We start from the raw sequence: 17,618 nt of genomic DNA on the forward strand, positions 1-17,618 counted from the left end.
TTCAAACCCAGTGTCAATTCCTTACAAGTGGCCAACACCTCTTTCGCACTATCTCCTCAAGCCGCTCAGTCCTCACAAACTAAGTCGAGAAGATAATTTTCCAATCTTGGAATATCCCTTAATGTTGTCTATCAAAAATTAATGATTGTTGATACCACTGCAACCTAAGACTTTACCTAATCCCCTCCCTCCAAACTTGGACAAGGGGTAATTTTGTGAATTCCATCAAATACCCGGTTATCTTCTTGATAGGTGTATTACCCTCTCATATGCTATCCAAAACCTTATTGAGTAAGGAAAAGTCACCATACCCGCTCCTACTACTCCCAATGTTAAGACTAACCCTTTGCCTACCTTTCAAAATCAACCCCTTCCTACTTTAAACCTAATATACATATCCAAATCTGAATCAGTTGACCCAATTTCTTTCATTCACCCAATAATGCGTTCGCTCCATGCAAGAATGAGCCCAACTATCCTAAGGCAGTGACAGAACTAAATAACAGAGAAATTATTGAAGTAATAAGTTGTTCAGCATATGACAGGTTCAAATCAAAACATGAAGAGGTAGCAAAAACGAACAAGTTCAAGTCACACATCGTAGATATCCAAAATGGTAGAGACTTTAGAATTATGACCTTCCATTCAAAATGATGTCCTCGCTTTAAGTCTTCTTTTTTAGCTTCAGTTTTTTTCAGTATTTAAATTCAGTTGGTTACTTCAATTACGTTAGTTTTTTCTTAATTTTGGGCTTTAATCAAGTGTGTCAGTTTATATTTTTTTATTTTTAATATATAAAGAAGTTTTTAATTATCATGCGTGCAATAATGATGTGAACATAAAATCTAACATGAGGAATGACTCAAAGCTCACTAATCAAACTTGATAAATATGGGAGTTAAAGAGTACACTCAATAAGTGCAAATTGACACTACATTATCCTCACGAGAACATGAGAAAATAGTAAACTTACTTGAGAAATTCAACAATGTTCTTGCATGGTCTCATAAGGATATATGGATGGATCGCAAAAAACATATCTCAAGACATAAAGTCAAGAGTGATTTCAAAGTCAAAGATTATTGGTCAAAAATGATATAGTTGAAAGCATCGACAAAGATGCAAAGACTTACAAGTGGATCTACCATGTTTTTCACTCAAGAGATGAGAGTTCTCATTCATAAAATAATAAAATATTTTTTCAAGTTCTAGAAGAGTTGAATAGTCGAATATAGAAAACTCGATCATACTCGATTTTACAAAAGAAGACTGAAGAATATTCATTCTCAAAAGAAGATCGTACTCGACAGAGCAATCAAGACATCGAGTTCCTAAGAGTCTTGACCAAATCAATTAGCATTTCACCAAAGGAGCCCTCATTTGGTCAAATCATTTTCTTATCTTACCAAGAAGAAGATAACCTTCTTTAGACCCTCGTAACCTTTAAAAAAAATCAATAGCCTCTTCTTTCTAAACTACACCGACCAACCATGTGAAGGAATCTTAGTATGAACTACGTTTTGACCTGATCCCAAAATAAAAATAAATATTTGAGGTACGTAGGCAACCTGAGAAGTTACTTCAGGCCCGGTCACGCAAAAAAATGTATTCTCTTAAGAAAGTGCCATCCAAAAGGAAAATCCTTTATTAAACTTCAAAAAAGGAGAATGTCAAACTAAGGGCATTAGAAAAAAATTGACAGAAAAGAAAAGAATGCCAAACTAGGGGTATTAGAAAAAAAGAGTCAAAAGAATTTACAAAAAAGAATGACAAAAAAGAGAATATTAGACTAGGGGCATTTTGGAAAGTCGATCCTTTTACCCATTCTTTCTAAATCATGTCCTAAGCCCACCTATTACGTCTTCTTGAATGCTAATTGACTTGATTAAGGTGTAGAGAACCAAGAAGCTGTCGAGTTGAATATTCAAGATCATCGAGAAAAAGAGAAATCCACTAAGTCGAAAACCCGAAAAGGCGACTTAGGCAAAAGTTAGGGCATAACCATAAAAAGAAAGCCTGCTAGGTTGAAAACCTGAAAAGGCGACCCAGACAAAAATCTAGGCATCTTTAGAAAAAAAAATCCCTTACATTGAAAACCTGAAAAGGCAACCTAAGCAAAAATTAGGACATCATCAAATAGAAGGAAAGGTCCCATCAAGAAGAAAAATTCAGAAGGAAGTTTGTGCAGAAGCTAAAAAATGCAGAACCATTCAAACTACAATATTCATTTTTCAACCAAGAGCTCACATCCGACGAAGACAATGTTGAAGTCAAAAAAATCAGAAGTCATCTTGAACATTGTAAGCTCTTCAAGAGTATGTTTACTTGTTCATGTGTTCGCTAATGGAAGATGTAGAATCATCAACCACTTTGAAGAGAAATATCTTCTATTCTAATATTTATCAAGATTTTTTTAGTCTAACTCAAGCATTTTTCAAAAGAAATTCGAAAGAAAATGATCAATCCCTTATTACACATATGATGATCTTAAGAGTATTAAATTTAAAAAAATATCAGTTCTTCTATCTGTCATACATCAGAGTCCATATTTTTCAAGTGTAATCTATTCCATTAGTCTCGTAGTAAAGTTCCAGTTAGAGCCAACCTTGAAACTAAGGGCACTTTTTAAAGTGATTTAATTCCAAAGTTTTGTTCTTAATCACATGATAAAAGGAAAATCTTACTTAAAAGTCTGATGAAGTCCAATGATAATTATGAATCCAGATGCATGATAAGCCAATAAATACCCGATCTTTCAAACTTTGAGCTCGATTTTGAATCATAGAATGAATTAATAGGATTGTTTAAGATCCTATAAATCTAAGCCCGAGAAACGTGACTTAGTAAGTTCGAGTCCGAAAAACTAGACTCCAATTTTTTTTTTGAATCATAGAATGAATTAATAGGATTGTTTAAGTTCCTATAAATCTGAGTCCAAGAAATGAGATTCCAACTTTTTTTTAATCATAGAATGAATTAATAGGATTGTTTAAATTCCTATAAATCTAAGCCCAAGAAACGTGGCTTAGTAAGTTCGAGTCCGACAAACGAGACTCCAATTTTTTTTGAATCATAGAATAAATTAATAGGATTGTTTAAGTTCCTATAAATCTAAGCCCGAGAACGTGGCTTAGTAAGCTCGAGTCCGAGAAACGAGACTCCAACTTTTTTTTAATCATAGAATGAATTAATAGGATTGTTTAAGTTCCTATAAATCTAAGTCCGAGAAACGTGGCTCTAATAAGTTTGAGTCCGAGAAACTAGACTCCAATCTTTTTTGAATCATAGAATGAATTAACAGGATTGTTTAAGTTCTTGTAAACCTTAGCCCGAGAAACGTGCCTCTAATAAGTTTGAGTTCGAAAAATGTGACTCCAACTTTTTTGAATAATAGAATGAATTAACAAGATTGTTTAAGTTCCTTAGCCCGAGAAGCATGGCTACAATAGTCTCGAGTCCGATAAACGAGACTCAAACTTTTTCTAACTCTAAAAAAGAATTTCAAATAAAATTTAATGAAGTTCCTACAATGTTATGACTCCAATTACCTCATTGTTCAATTTTTTCATGATTGCTTTCGTTGCATAAGCACATTTCAATTTTGAATCATTATTGTTAGTGAGAGAAGATCTCTAGGACCTAACACATTTTTACTCAATAAGCATCACACCATTGCACACACGTGTACTTTTGCATTAATCAGGGATAATTTTCTAAAATTCGAGAATCTGACATCGTCAGTAAGAGTTCAAGCTCGAGGACCTGACAAACTTATTTGGGGGAAGTTTTACCCTCAAGGATCCCAACGTCCCGACGAATTATTAAATCAAGCTGTAAAATGAACTGTCACTAGATTTTGCATTTGGATATCGTACTATCTACCAAAATAAATTTGCTATCTAGTTTACTTCAACCCTCCGCCAAAGAGGGGCATCTGTAACCACCCTATTCTTGCATTCACCTGATTAATCAACTCGTCAATCCGATCACAATGATTCCCAATGATGGATGATTACTCCAATGCTCTATTTTATTATTAGGTATATTTCAAAATTTTGGATGAGGTATCTCAAACCAACAAAACTGTAGAAACCACACTACGTTGGTAAAATATAACTCCAAAAATATAGAAATCATCATCTTGTAAACAAAAAGAAGTTTTACAATAAAAATCACTAAAAAATAATCAAATTATCAAAATTCCCCTAACCTTAAAACATCCCTAGAGCCTATATTACGCTTAAGAAATCCTTTCAAACACATAAAACAACAAATCAAAATCTGTAGACACCCCATTTTTGTACTCGCGTGATTAATCAACTCGTCAACTCGATCGCAATGATTCCCAATGATGGATGTGTATTCCATTGCTTTATTTTGTTACCAAATGTGTTTCAGAAATCCGGATGAGGTATCTCGAACTGACAGAACCTTAGAAACCACGCTACGCTAGAAAAATACGACTCTAAAAACATAGAAATCATCATCTTGCAAACAAAAAGAAGCTTCACGATAAAAATCACTAAAAAATGACAAAATTACCAAAATACCCCTAACATCAAAATATCCTTAGAGCCTACATTACGCTTAGGAAAATCCATTTAAACACAAAAAACAACAAATCGGAACCAAATAAATCATTTTGCCAATTTTCACAGAATTCGACAAAATTACGAAAATGCCCCTCATAAAGTTCACAACCATTTCACACAAAAAATTTCATAAATGACACAAACTAATATTTCCATTGAATTCCTTATAAAAAATCGATTCTAAAACATCCTAAAACATTAAAAACCGACTTAAAACGTGAAAAGTCCTCTCCGGGGGCAAAATGGTAATTTCACAATTTTCATAATTAAAATTTTTGAAATTAATAAATAAAATATTAAATAATTAAAGTAAAACATTAATGAAATTAATTTAAAATTTTGAATTAAAAAAATCGATCAATCGGACTTTCAAGTAAAATTGTTGAGGGTTCGTGAGATATTTCTCTAAGGACCCCTCTATTTGGGGGTCCAAAGAATTAAAGATATAATAAAGGGGGGTTCTCCAAAAATTTAAAGTCAATCAAGCAAGACTAACGTCCAAATTAAAGTCAATTAAGCAAGACTAAAGTCAAGATATTAAAAGTCAATCAATTAAGACTAAAGTCAAAATATTAAAAGTCAATCAAATAAGACCAAAAGTCATAATAGAATTCTAATTAAATAATAACTCTATCTAATAGAGTTCTAACTAAAAAATAATTCTACTTAAAATAATTCTAATTAAAACACAATTCTACCTAAAACAAGTCTAACTAAAACACAACTCTAATTAAAAGAACTCTAATCAAACACTAATTCTATCTAAATCAACCCCTAAAAAATCTATAAATAGAGGTCCTCACACCTTATTTTCGTATCAAATCATAAACCCTAAGAGAAGTAGGTCTAAAAGCCCCCTAGCCTCTCATAAACCCTAGTTTCGGAGCCCCAACTCCTTACCTAACATCCCCCCTTCGATTTTAGCCTAAAGAACACCTAAAAGCCCTCCAAAAATGCTTCAAAATCCACAACAAACTTGAAGAATTCAGATCCAAGAAAGTAGAGATACCTTGCCTCGGAGATCAGGAATCAAATCCGGAGATAGAACGAAGCAAGGAGTACGGTACAAGGAGCAACTTTTGTCTGATCTGAGGGAACAAAGTCTTTGCTATCGGAAAGGTATAATCTTTTTTTTATTTTTTTTATTTATTATTATCTAGGTTTTTAGCAATGTAATTTATTTAAAAATTTAGCAAAGACCGACTTTGGCCGGGCGGGGTTGGTGCCTAACACCTTCCAACCCCGTAACGTGATCCCCGAACCCTTTTTTTTCGTAGATTAGTTTGCCTTTTTTAGAGTCAGTTTGATTCCTAGACCTTAATAACTAGGTGGCGACTCCCAAACCTCAAGGGCAAAAGCGGATCCGCGCACCCCGCGGATCGAGGGCGCTTTCAGTGGCGACTCCACTATAGACCTTGAGGATCAAACTTGAAAAATCCCAAGTATGGGAACATTGCCAATGACCTAGTTTTTTATTTTTAGTTGATTCTATTTAATTTTTAGTTAGTTTTTCCTTAATGTTCGTTTATCATTTTTTTTATATTGGTGGGTCTAATCATTAATTTCGGTTCAATTTTGAGTACGTTAATCTGGCATATTATTATTTTTATATAGTTCAATCGAGAGTCACTAGGGTGACTTTGAATAATAATACCAAATTTTAACGGATAATTTTGTTGAGAGTGGAATAATGGTCATTGAGGATGGAATAATGAAACGAAAGGGTTTTTTTTTTATAATTATTCTTCCTTTTGAGGTATGTCGATCCGTTTTTGGATAACAAAAGATTGTTTTTTTTTAAGGAAACATGTTTGATAACGTTTTTTTTTTTTTTAAAGAATTTTTTTTTGTTTTGATTAGTTGTTTGTTTTTCGCTTATTACGTAGGTGTTCAATTTTTTTTAGTAGGCAAGACATGCTGCCCATTGACAACATATAGAATTTAAAAAAAAAAAAATTTGAATTTCTGCCGGCAGAAGCTTTTGTTGGTGTGTTCCTAGTACAAATCAACTAATGATTTCAATGGGGTACTGTTAGTAAAACAGCTCTTTTATTCCTTGAACCCTTTTAATCATGTTTTAAAAAAAAAAAAAATTTGTTTCTTCCCCAACTCCATCGTCTTCAACAGAGAACGATTGGTGGGTTCTCTCGGGGATCGGTTTCATCCTCATATGCCGATCAAGTTAAGGACCAAAAAAAGAAAATCGTGGGTTTCTCCCAACGAAGAGACACCAGTGTTTCCTCAAAGGATTTTCATCTCAAAACCAATTAGCTAAACCCTCATCAAAACTGTACAACGTCTCTCTTTCTCTGTCTACGCTACACTCTTCACCAATGGCTTTGAAAGCTATTTGCACGCTCAGCTCTCTGTGTCTTGGTAAATTTCGCCTCTCAACCATCGATCCCTTGCAGTTGATTCAAGGTTTTTTTTCGAGCTTCAGAGGAGATTCTTTTTTGTTGATTTTACTGGTATTTGGTTTAAAATAATGTTCTCTGACTTTGGTTATTTTTCATTTCCCTCCACTTGCTGATTTGGTGGGAATTGAGACCTCTATAAGAAATTCTGCCACTGTGGTCGACATTTTTTTTTGCCGATTTGAAATGTCTGAGAAAGGAGTTGTGGATTTGAAAAAAAATCAAATTTTGATCTATTTCTTTTTTACGTTCTTTTCTCATTGTTTATCCGATATTGTCTTTCGAGATTTTGGAGTATTCAGTAAAAAAAAAAGAAAAAACTGGAGTTTTCCCAATGGTTTCAACGCTGAGGATCATATGAGCTTTGATATACCCATCATGATTGGTAAAGGGATCAACTGCATTCTTCTTCTTACCACCTGTCTTTCCCTTCGAGATTCTCTTGTTCTTCCTAACCGCCATTATCGATAGAGATGAGGGTAGTAAGGATTTAAGACACAGAGGTCAATGAAAACTCATAGCAAAACCTTAATCTATTCTTCGATCACCAACATGACAGCTGAAGCTGTGGACCCAAAAGCACTTTGATCAGTTTTGCTTATTTCTCATTGTAGTTCTTTTGAAATTACGATGAATTAATCTCTCTGTGATCTGAGTTTCTTTCAATTTGTTTTTATACATGGGTTTTCTAGATTTTCACATCTTTAGAATCTATGATATGATATTTTTGGATGTAGTTATCATTTTATGATCCCATTTATAGATTTCTTCTTCGATTTTTTTTCTTTTATTTTGGACATCTTTATGTGTTCTGATCTCAAAGATCCCACCTTGATAAGATTTGAGTGTTTAAATAAAAAATTGGTTTTCAACTATCAGTTGGATTCTATGTTTGGTTTGAGAATGTCTAATACTATTATGGATACTTGCTGTGCAACCTTGGACATCAGTGCCCATTTGGTACAATCTAGCAATGGAGGTGTACTTAGTAATGGAGACAATAGACTTTGAGAAACAAGAAATCAATAGGGGTGATGATCATTGAAACAAGAATGCACTATTGGGGCAGCAATATATAAAGAAAGTTTATGAATTGTTGTGCTGATTGTGAGTTGTGTGGCGTGTGCCATGTGTGGGCAGCAACTTAAAAGAGAGAGAAGGGATTTAATGGGGTAACTCCCTTATTGTAACAAGTTCATTACTTGTTAATTGTCACCCAACAAATCATAGTTTGAGACCCACCTCCTTTTTTCTTTAAGTGTATAAGTTAGTTGCTAAGCAACTCTTTTGGTTGAGATCCAATTTTATTTTACCCCAACATTGTTTGGAATCCAAAGGATTTGCTTCCCTCACTAACTTAGTAAGATTCTTTTCTCACTAAGAGTCATTGATCTCACCATGTGGCACTCAAAAAGAGGACCCACATTATTAAGGGATCAAACTGATACTGTATTTAAGGAATCAAGTTTCTAAAAAAAAAATTTGTTAAATCAAAAGGTAGGGCTGTCCTCACTAGATTAATAAGATTACAACGCTTACTAAAGGTACTAAAGGTCATTGATCTTGCCATATGATATTAAAAAAAAAAAAATAATTCAATACCACGACCTCATAGAGTACGAAATTCTTAGTTTTTTTTTATAAAAAAAAGGGGAAGAGAATTTCCTTTGCTTTTAAGGAAAATATAATACACGGTTTTTTCTTTTTTCTAAAAAAAAGAGGTGATCATAACCTTTTCTTTTGATGATTATCATCCCATCCTTAATTTAATATTATTTGAAATATTAATTTTTTTTTTGGGCTACCCAAAATAACCTCGATTGGACTATGCAAAAAAAAGAATATGTTTTTGGCTTGGACTTGGAACTATGTGCTTGTTTTAATGATTAGATCCAATTATTAGTCTTTGTGTTAATTGCCCTTCTAACATGCCATACCATAATATTGATTGAGATACATGTTTGATTTTGATCTTAATGTTGATGTGAGGGGACATGGTTTGATTGGCATGTAACATTCATGTGATATCAATGATATGATTAGGCCCATCGGCCCATGTGTTTGAAAAAGGCCCCGGGCACACCCCACCCTATTTTGCACACACCACATGCACGTTTACTGTTTTGCACACTTGCACATCCCATTTAGCCAACGTGGCACTAGTGCGTGGCCCGGTCTCTTCAGAGATGCGACGTCATTCATGAAAACCACAACTCCAGTCCCGTACCTTAGGGTATATCAAACTGGGGCATCAATACCGTCTGATCAGGTGATTCTGAGAGATATATTGATGCATCCAGGCTGGAGCGACCTGAGCCTTTGACCTATTGTGAGCCACACAGTCACATGTCCCGATTGCCAACGTAGTACTACTACGTGGTCGGTCTCCTCGTGGGATGCCAAACCATTTATGAAAGCTACAACTCTTGACTCATACCCATAGGTATTTAAGAGATAATCTAAGTATATCAATTGTACTTCTTAGTCAAAACCGGTGCCTAAGCGAGATCTTGCCCCGCTATACCCTATTGTACGAGGATAGATTACGTCTATTCTAGATGAGAGGTATTTAAGTGGGCCCTTGCTCAGCATTGTGCGCCACCTCTCAACTGGAGATCAAACTGGCTATTTTTGGTTTCAGAGAAGTGAGTTGAGGTTTTAGTTTATCATCTATACGGTATATCAAACCAAGTCACCACGTATCGAAAGGTATATAGGTGTGCTTGGGCAAGGGTGGCCAGATAAAAATGCATTGCACGTAGTAAGCTTAGAGTCTAGAAACCTTCCCTGTACGTCACGACTCGAACTTATCGTAGGTGTTCCCAGGTTGTTTATTGAATGGAACATTTTGATTGATGAATGTATGTGAATGATGAGATCAGAGTGTATGATTGTCCTCAAGGATTAAAAATGTTGTTTTTAGAAATGGAAATTGGTGCACCGACCCAATAAAGAATCTATTCTTTTGCAATAATGACCCAGTTCATCTCGATCCAACAATCATGATGGGCCGAGTCATTTAAATCAAAATGGAAATCAAATTTTTTTCTAAATTCAGGTTTCAACCCATTTTCAAAGAAGAAAAATGGTTTACAAAAGGAAAGTATTTTCCAGAAAAAATATTTTCCAAAAGAAGTATTCTCTAGAAAAAATGTTTCCCAAGAAAAAATATTTTTCACAAAATATTTTTCATAAGAACAAGATTTTTCGAAAGAGAAATATTTTCTAAAGGAAAATAAAAAGAATAGTAATTGATATTTTACATGGACCTTGGAAACGTACTAAAATACCTATGGATATAGTTAGTTCGTAGTTAATCGATTGACCTATTTGGAATAAGCTTTTTGATCAACTTTTACATGATCAAATAGATCAATTGATTACAAACAAAGAAAAGTCTAATTTAGTCCATTCGGTTAGATCGATCTAAATAGAACTAACAACTTTATCGGACGCGTGATTTCATTCATGGAACTAGTCAAATCAACGGGTTCCTATTATTTCATTATGCTTGCATATGATCAAATGAATTAAATTGGTCACATCACTTTGTCCATCGGACTGTAGGTCATTATATTAATTTCTTATTTTGGTAAACCTGGTAATGATAAATGATGCATCCGGATTTAATAAAAAAGAAATATTTTTATTTGGTCGAAATTTCTCTAAGACATTCTATATCATCATATTTTGTGTCTTTACCCCGGTCATTCTGTCAAGTCATCTAACTTACTGCCTAAGCATAGTCTCTATTGTTTGGTCAAATCCTCTGCCCTTGTTGATCGTGATCTCTAATTTGTTTTCGAAGAATTATCAATCTTCAACACGGTTAATCTACGTCAAATCATACAAGATTCTGTGAACCAGATGAATCATGATTGCCAATGCCACCCGATGGGGGCATGCCAAGATAACGAAGACAGACATAGAAGAGATTCGACGATTAGAATCAATACTTCAAAAAAATATGAATTACTAAGCATGCCTAAATACGACGGAACTTCCTGTCCAAAAACTCACCTATGCTCGTATGTTGGGGACAGGCATCTTCGAGGTTTAGGAAGTGAACAAATGGCACAATTATTTTGCACCACTCTCAAAGGACCCGCTCTTGAATGGCTTATATTGTTAATACAGTCTCGACTTCATACTTGGAAAGAAATCATGGAGGAGTTTATGAAGCATTTTAGTCCGAAGGTCGTTAACTCAAATCCAACACAACCGACAGTTAATGTTATTAAACAATCTAAGCCTAGAAGAAAGTTTGATAATCTTGGGATGACTTTGAGTATCGTCTTGAGGATGTTAATAAAGAAAGGACTATTACAGTCTAAATCCGTACCCAATGCCTCTCAAAGTAATGGCGAAAGTCACCAGTTCTGCGAGTTTCCCCAGGTTACAAGTCATTACACCGACAAATGTATATCTCTCCGCCATGCTATTCAAGACCTCATCGACGCAAGGAAGATAACCTTTAAGTGAAATGTTGAGTCTACTGGATAAAATATCATTTAGTTTTCCTAATCTTTCCATTATTTTTTGTCTCGTTAATTTTCAAGTAGTGTCAAGTTTCAAAGAATATTTCTTTTTACAAGAGTCATTGTTCTAGGTTAATAATGGAATCCTTCCATTCCAATGAAATAAAAAGATTCTTTCGATTATCATGTGTGCAACAAGTCTTCAAATGTTGAAAATGAATTTGATTAAAAATTGAATCTAAGGATAATTCTTGAGAAGTGCGAATCAAAACTGTCAAATCCCTAGAAGAACAAGAGAAAATAATGGACTTACTTAAGGAGTTCAGAGATGTTTTCGCATGATCCTATGAGGATACGCCTAATGTGAACATTAATAGTTTTCAACAATGAATCTTTGGTCTAATGATATGGGTACGACATATACCTCTAGAACCAGAGGTTATTCTGACAGTTCGAAAACACATCACATCGCGAGGGAGTCATGGTCAAGAGAGAGAAAATTTGGAGCGTGAATTACACTCAGAAGAATCAAATGTCACCAATGAGTTCAAATACTCAAAGTAATCCATCAAATTGGATTAAACACTTCAAGATCACAGCGTTCAGAATTTACCATCCCGGGTGTTAAGGAAATGAACATTATATAATGGATGCCAAAAAGTAGACATCAAGTAAGGGGTAAAATTTTTTCCTTTAGAAAAAATACTATCTCTAAGAGCCAGAATCAACACTATAAGAGAAGACCAGCTCAAGTACTCAATGTTAAAAATAAAATCACTCATTCAGAAATTTGAGCCCAACAAGGGCAGATCAGTTATCATTAAAGAGACCGTATAAGGCAAAGCATTAACTAACCTCAATCAAATTATGTGATACCCCATTTAAGGAGGCCTTTTTTTGATCGATGCACTTTTCCCAATCTCACCCTTTTTCAAAAAAAAATATATAATATATATATATATATATATATATATATATATATATATTCCTTCGCTAGCCCCTCTATCCAATATGAAAAGATAACCATTTTTTTTTCTAAACCACACCAACCAACCAACCTAGGGGAGGGTATTTCGAACTACGTTTAAACCTAATCCCAAGCTAAATTGGGGTACGTAGACAACTTGAGAAGTTACTTCAGTCCCGGTTCAAAAAAAAAAAAAGATTTCTACTCCTCGAAAAAAATGAATAAAGAATGGAGTATTTTTCTTTCATCCGAAGTATAGAAGAAAGAAAATCAAGAATGCCAAACTAGGGGCATTTTTTTTTAAATAAAAAAAATCAAAGAAAAAAGATACTTAGAAATGGAGAGTACATTAGACTAGGGGCATTTTTTTGGGATTTTGAACCATATATCCTTTCTTTCTAAACCCTCCTAAGCCCACCTAAAAAGTTCTCCTGGGTATTACGTAAAATGGTCAAGGGAAGTTCGTGCTATTGCTAATAAGGATCTCTTAATGAAGAAAATTAAAAGCTTGCTAAGTTGAAAACCCGAAAAGGGCGACTTAGACAAAAACTAAGGCAAGCTCGCAAGGTTGAAAATCTGAAAGGACAACTTTGGCAACAATCAGAGCCAAGAAAAAAAAAGAAAGCTCGCTAGATCGAAAACCTGAAAAGGCGATTTAGGCAAAAGCCAGAGCAAGCTCGTTAGATTGAAAATCCGAAAGGACGGTCTAAGTAAGAAGAATAGCATAAAAAATAAAATTCCTAACCTGCTAGATTGAAAACCCAGAAGGGCAATTCTGACAAAAGTTAAGGCACCATCAAAGAAGAATCCGATAGGAGAATCTACGAAACTTCCTTCAAGGCTCATGCCGCAGTAGAAAGATCAGACGAAGGACAAAAACTCAGAAGACATCGAAATCATCTTTGATTTTCAAAGAAATGTTCATTAGATTAAATGATCTGAAAGGGAGAAAGACAGATTAATTTCAAACTTCAAAAGAAAAATCCAAACTTTCAATGTTCATCAAATTTTGAGTTTTTCAAATAATGTACATCTATTCAAAGTTGCACATATGATGCTCTTAAGAGTCTCAGAATTTCAAAGGATGAGGTCACTTGAGTCAAGCATGTTTGTCTATTCTTTGTCATCTTTAAATAAAGGCATTTTTTTATCTCAGTCGTAGAAGTTCTTGTTATGTTTCATGTGTTCGAATTGTCTGTTGAGCAATCTTGACCTAATAAAAATTAACCATCTCAATAAATCTAGATATTGTCAAACCAAGTTTATCAAAAAGAAAGAAATTCTGATTTAAAGATCATTTTGGAACATGTGCCTAAAGAGAATGAGATGCCTAATATGTTTTGAACAGAAGTTTTCAAGGTTTTTCTTTTTAAACTTTCTTTCCATTAGTGTTTATTCAATTTTTTTTTTGGGATAAAAGTATCGCAAAACTTGTTGATAACTCAGATCTTTTCCCAGAGATTTTCTCAACCTTTAAGTTTTATTCTACTCAGAATTTATTTCCCGGATTTATTCCTAGATTCATTCATTATTTCCATGATTCTTTCCAAATTCACTAATGATTTATCAGATTTATTAATTCCTAGATTGAATCATTCCTTTCCAAATTCATCATTATTTCCCATATCTATTCATTCCCAGATTCAATCTTTCTTTTCCTTACTTTCTCTTTCCCAAGTTATTCATTCTTTCTTAGATTCATCCACTCTTTCCTAGATTTATTCATTTTGCTCAGCCAGTTGCCGTGGAGGGTTCGCTCGGATTATGCTCAGCCAGTTGCCGCCAAGGGTTATCTTGGATTTTGCTCAGCTAGTTACCGCCGAGGGTTTGCTCGGATTATGCTCAGCCAGATGCCATCGAGGGTTTACTCGGATTATGCTCAGCCAGTTGCCGCCGAGGGTTATCTCGGATTTTGCTCAGTTGCCGCCAAGGTTATCTTGGATTTTGCTCAGCCAGTTGCCGCCGAGGGTTTGCTCAGATTATGCTCAGCCAGATGCCACCTAGGGTTTGCTCGGATTATGCTCAACCAGTTGCCGCCGAGGGTAATCTCGGATTTTGCTCAGTTGCTGCCAAGGGTTATTTTGGATTATGCTCAGCCAGATGCCACCGAGGGTTTGCTCAGATTATGTTCAGCCAGTTGCTGCCGAGGGTTATCTCGAATTTTTCTCAGTTGCCGCCGAGGGTTTGCTCGGATTTTGCTCAGCCAGTTGCCACCGAGGGTTTGCTCGGATTATGCTCAGCCAGTTGCTGCCGAGGGTTTGCTCGGATTATGTTCAGCCAGTTGCCGTCGAAGGTTATCTCAGATTTTGCTCAGTTGCCGCCGAGGGTTTGCTCGGATTTTGCTCAGCCAGTTGTCGCCGAGGGTTTGCTCGGATTATGCTCAGCCAGATGCCATCGAGGGTTTGCTCGGATTATGCTCAGCCAGTTGCCGCCGAGGGTTATCTCGGATTTAGCTCAGTTGCCACCAAGGGTTATCTTGGATTTTGCTCAGTTTCCGCCAAGGGTTATCTTGGATTTTGCTCAGTTGCCGTCAAGGGTTATCTTGGATTTAGCTCAGATGCCGCCGAGGGTTTTCTCGGAATTATGCTCAATTATGCTTAGTTTATACTCAATTTATGCTCAGATTATGCTTAGGTTATGCTCAAATTATACTCAGATTTTACTCAGTTTCACACAGTGCACACACTTGCACATTTGCACTTTTTAGTCAGGGAGAATTCTTTAAAATTCAAGGATCTGACACTGCCAGTGAGAGCTCGCGCTCAAGGACCTGACATTTTTCTAGTTCGGGGAGAGCTTTACCCTCAAGGATCCGAACACCCTGACGAATTGCTAAATCAGGCTGCAAAATGAACTGTCACTAGCTTTGACATTCGGATATCGCACTATCTACCAAAATAGATTTGCTATCTAGTTTGCTTCAACCCTCTGCCAAAGAGGGGCATCTGTAGACACCCCATTTTTGCACTCGCCTGATTAATCAACTCGTCAACTCGATCGCAATGATTCCCAATGATGGATGTGTATTTCATTACTTTATTTTGTTACCAGATGTGTTTCAGAAATCCGGATGAGGTATCTCGAACTGACAGAACCTTAGAAACCACGCTACGCTTGAAAAATACGACTCTAGAAACATAGAAATCATCATCTTGCAAACAAAAAGAAGCTTCACGATAAAAATCACTAAAAAATGACAAAATTACCAAAATACCCCTAACATCAAAATATCCTTAGAGCCTACATTACGCTTAGGAAAATCCATTCAAACACATAAAACAACAAATCGAAACCAAATAAATCATTTCGCCAATTTTCACAGAATTCGACAAAATTACGAAAATGCCCCTCATAAAGTTCACAACCATTTCACACAAAAAATTTTATAAATGACACAAACTAATATTTCCATTGAATTCCTTATGAAAAATCGATTCTAAAACATCCTAGAACAGTAAAAATCGACTTAAAAAGTGAAAAGTCCTCTCCGGGGGTAAAATGGTAATTTCACAATTTTCATAATTAAAATTTTTGAAATTAATAAATAAAACATTAAATAATCAAAGTGAAATATTAATGAAATTAATTTAAAATTTTGAATTAAAAAAATCGATCAATCGGGACTTTCAAGTAAAATTGTTGAGGGTTCGTGAGATATTTCTTTAAGGACCCCTCCATTTGGGGGTCCAAAGAATTAAAGATATAATAAAGGGGGGTTCTCCAAAAATTTAAAGTCAATCAAGCAAGACTAAAGTCAAGGTATTAAAGTCAATCAAGCAAGACTAAAGTCCAAATTAAAGTCAATTAAGCAAGACTAAAGTCAAGATATTAAAAGTCAATCAATTAAGACTAAAGTCAAAATATTAAAAGTCAATCAAATAAGACCAAAAGTCATAATAGAATTCTAATTAAATAATAACTCTATCTAATAGAGTTCTAACTAAAAAATAATTCTACCTAAAACAATTCTATTAAAACACAATTCTACCTAAAACAAGTCTAACTAAAACACAAATCTAATTAAAAGAATTCTAATCAAACACTAATTCTATCTAAATCAACCCTAAAAAATCTATAAATAGAGGTCCTCACACCTATTTTCGTATCAAATCATAAACCCTAAGAGAAGTAGGTCTAAAAGCCCCCCTAGCCTCTCATAAACCCTAGTTTCGGAGCCCCAACTCCTTACCTAACATCCCCCCTTCGATTTTAGCCTAAAGAACACCTAAAAGCCCTCCAAAAATGCTTCAAAATCCACAACAAACTTGAAGAATTCAGATCCAAGAAAGTAGAGATACCTTGCCTCGGAGATCAGAAATCAAATCCGGAGATAGAACGAAGCAAGGAGTACGGTACAAGGAGCAACTTTTGTCGGATCTGAGGGAACAAAGTTTTTGCTATTGGAAAGGTATAATCTTTTTTTTATTTTTTTATTTATTATTATCTAGGTTTTTAGCAATGTAATTTATTTGGGAAGTTAGTAGAGACCGGCTTTGGCCGGGCGGGGTTGGTGCCTAACACCTTCCAACCCCGTAACGTGATCCCCGGACCCTTTTTTTTTCGTAGATTAGTTTGCCTTTTTTAAAGTCAGTTTGATTCCTAGACCTTAATAACTAGGTGGCGACTCCCAAACCTCAAGCGTCAAAAGCGGATCCGCGCCCCCCGCGGATCGAGGGTGCTTTCAAAATCAAATAAATAATTTTACCAATTTTCACCAAATTTGATAAAATTACGAAAATGCTCCTCGTAAAGTTCACAACCATTTTCCACAAAAATTTTTATAAATGATACAAACTAATATTCTCATTGAATTTCGTACAAAAAATTGATTCCAAAACATCTTGGAACATTGAAAAATGACTTAAAACGCAAAAAGTCTTCTCTAAGGGCAAAACGATAATTTTATAATTTTAATAATTAAAAATTCTAAAATTAATAATTAAAACGTTAATTAATGTAAAGTGAAATCCTAAAATCTGGTCAATTAAGTGAGACTTAAGTCAAAAATCCTAAAATCAAGTCAATCAAGTAAGACTTAACTCAAAACCCTAAATTATAGTCAATCAAGTGAAACTTAAGTCAAAATCCTAATCAATCTAATAATACCAAAGTTAAACCCTAACCCTAATAGAATTCTAATTAAACTCTAAAACTATCTAAAAGAATT

This window comes from Akebia trifoliata, chromosome 11 (genome assembly GCF_017979445.1).
Source record: "Akebia trifoliata isolate Shusen 1 chromosome 11, ASM1797944v1, whole genome shotgun sequence".
Classification (NCBI taxonomy): domain Eukaryota; kingdom Viridiplantae; phylum Streptophyta; class Magnoliopsida; order Ranunculales; family Lardizabalaceae; genus Akebia; species Akebia trifoliata.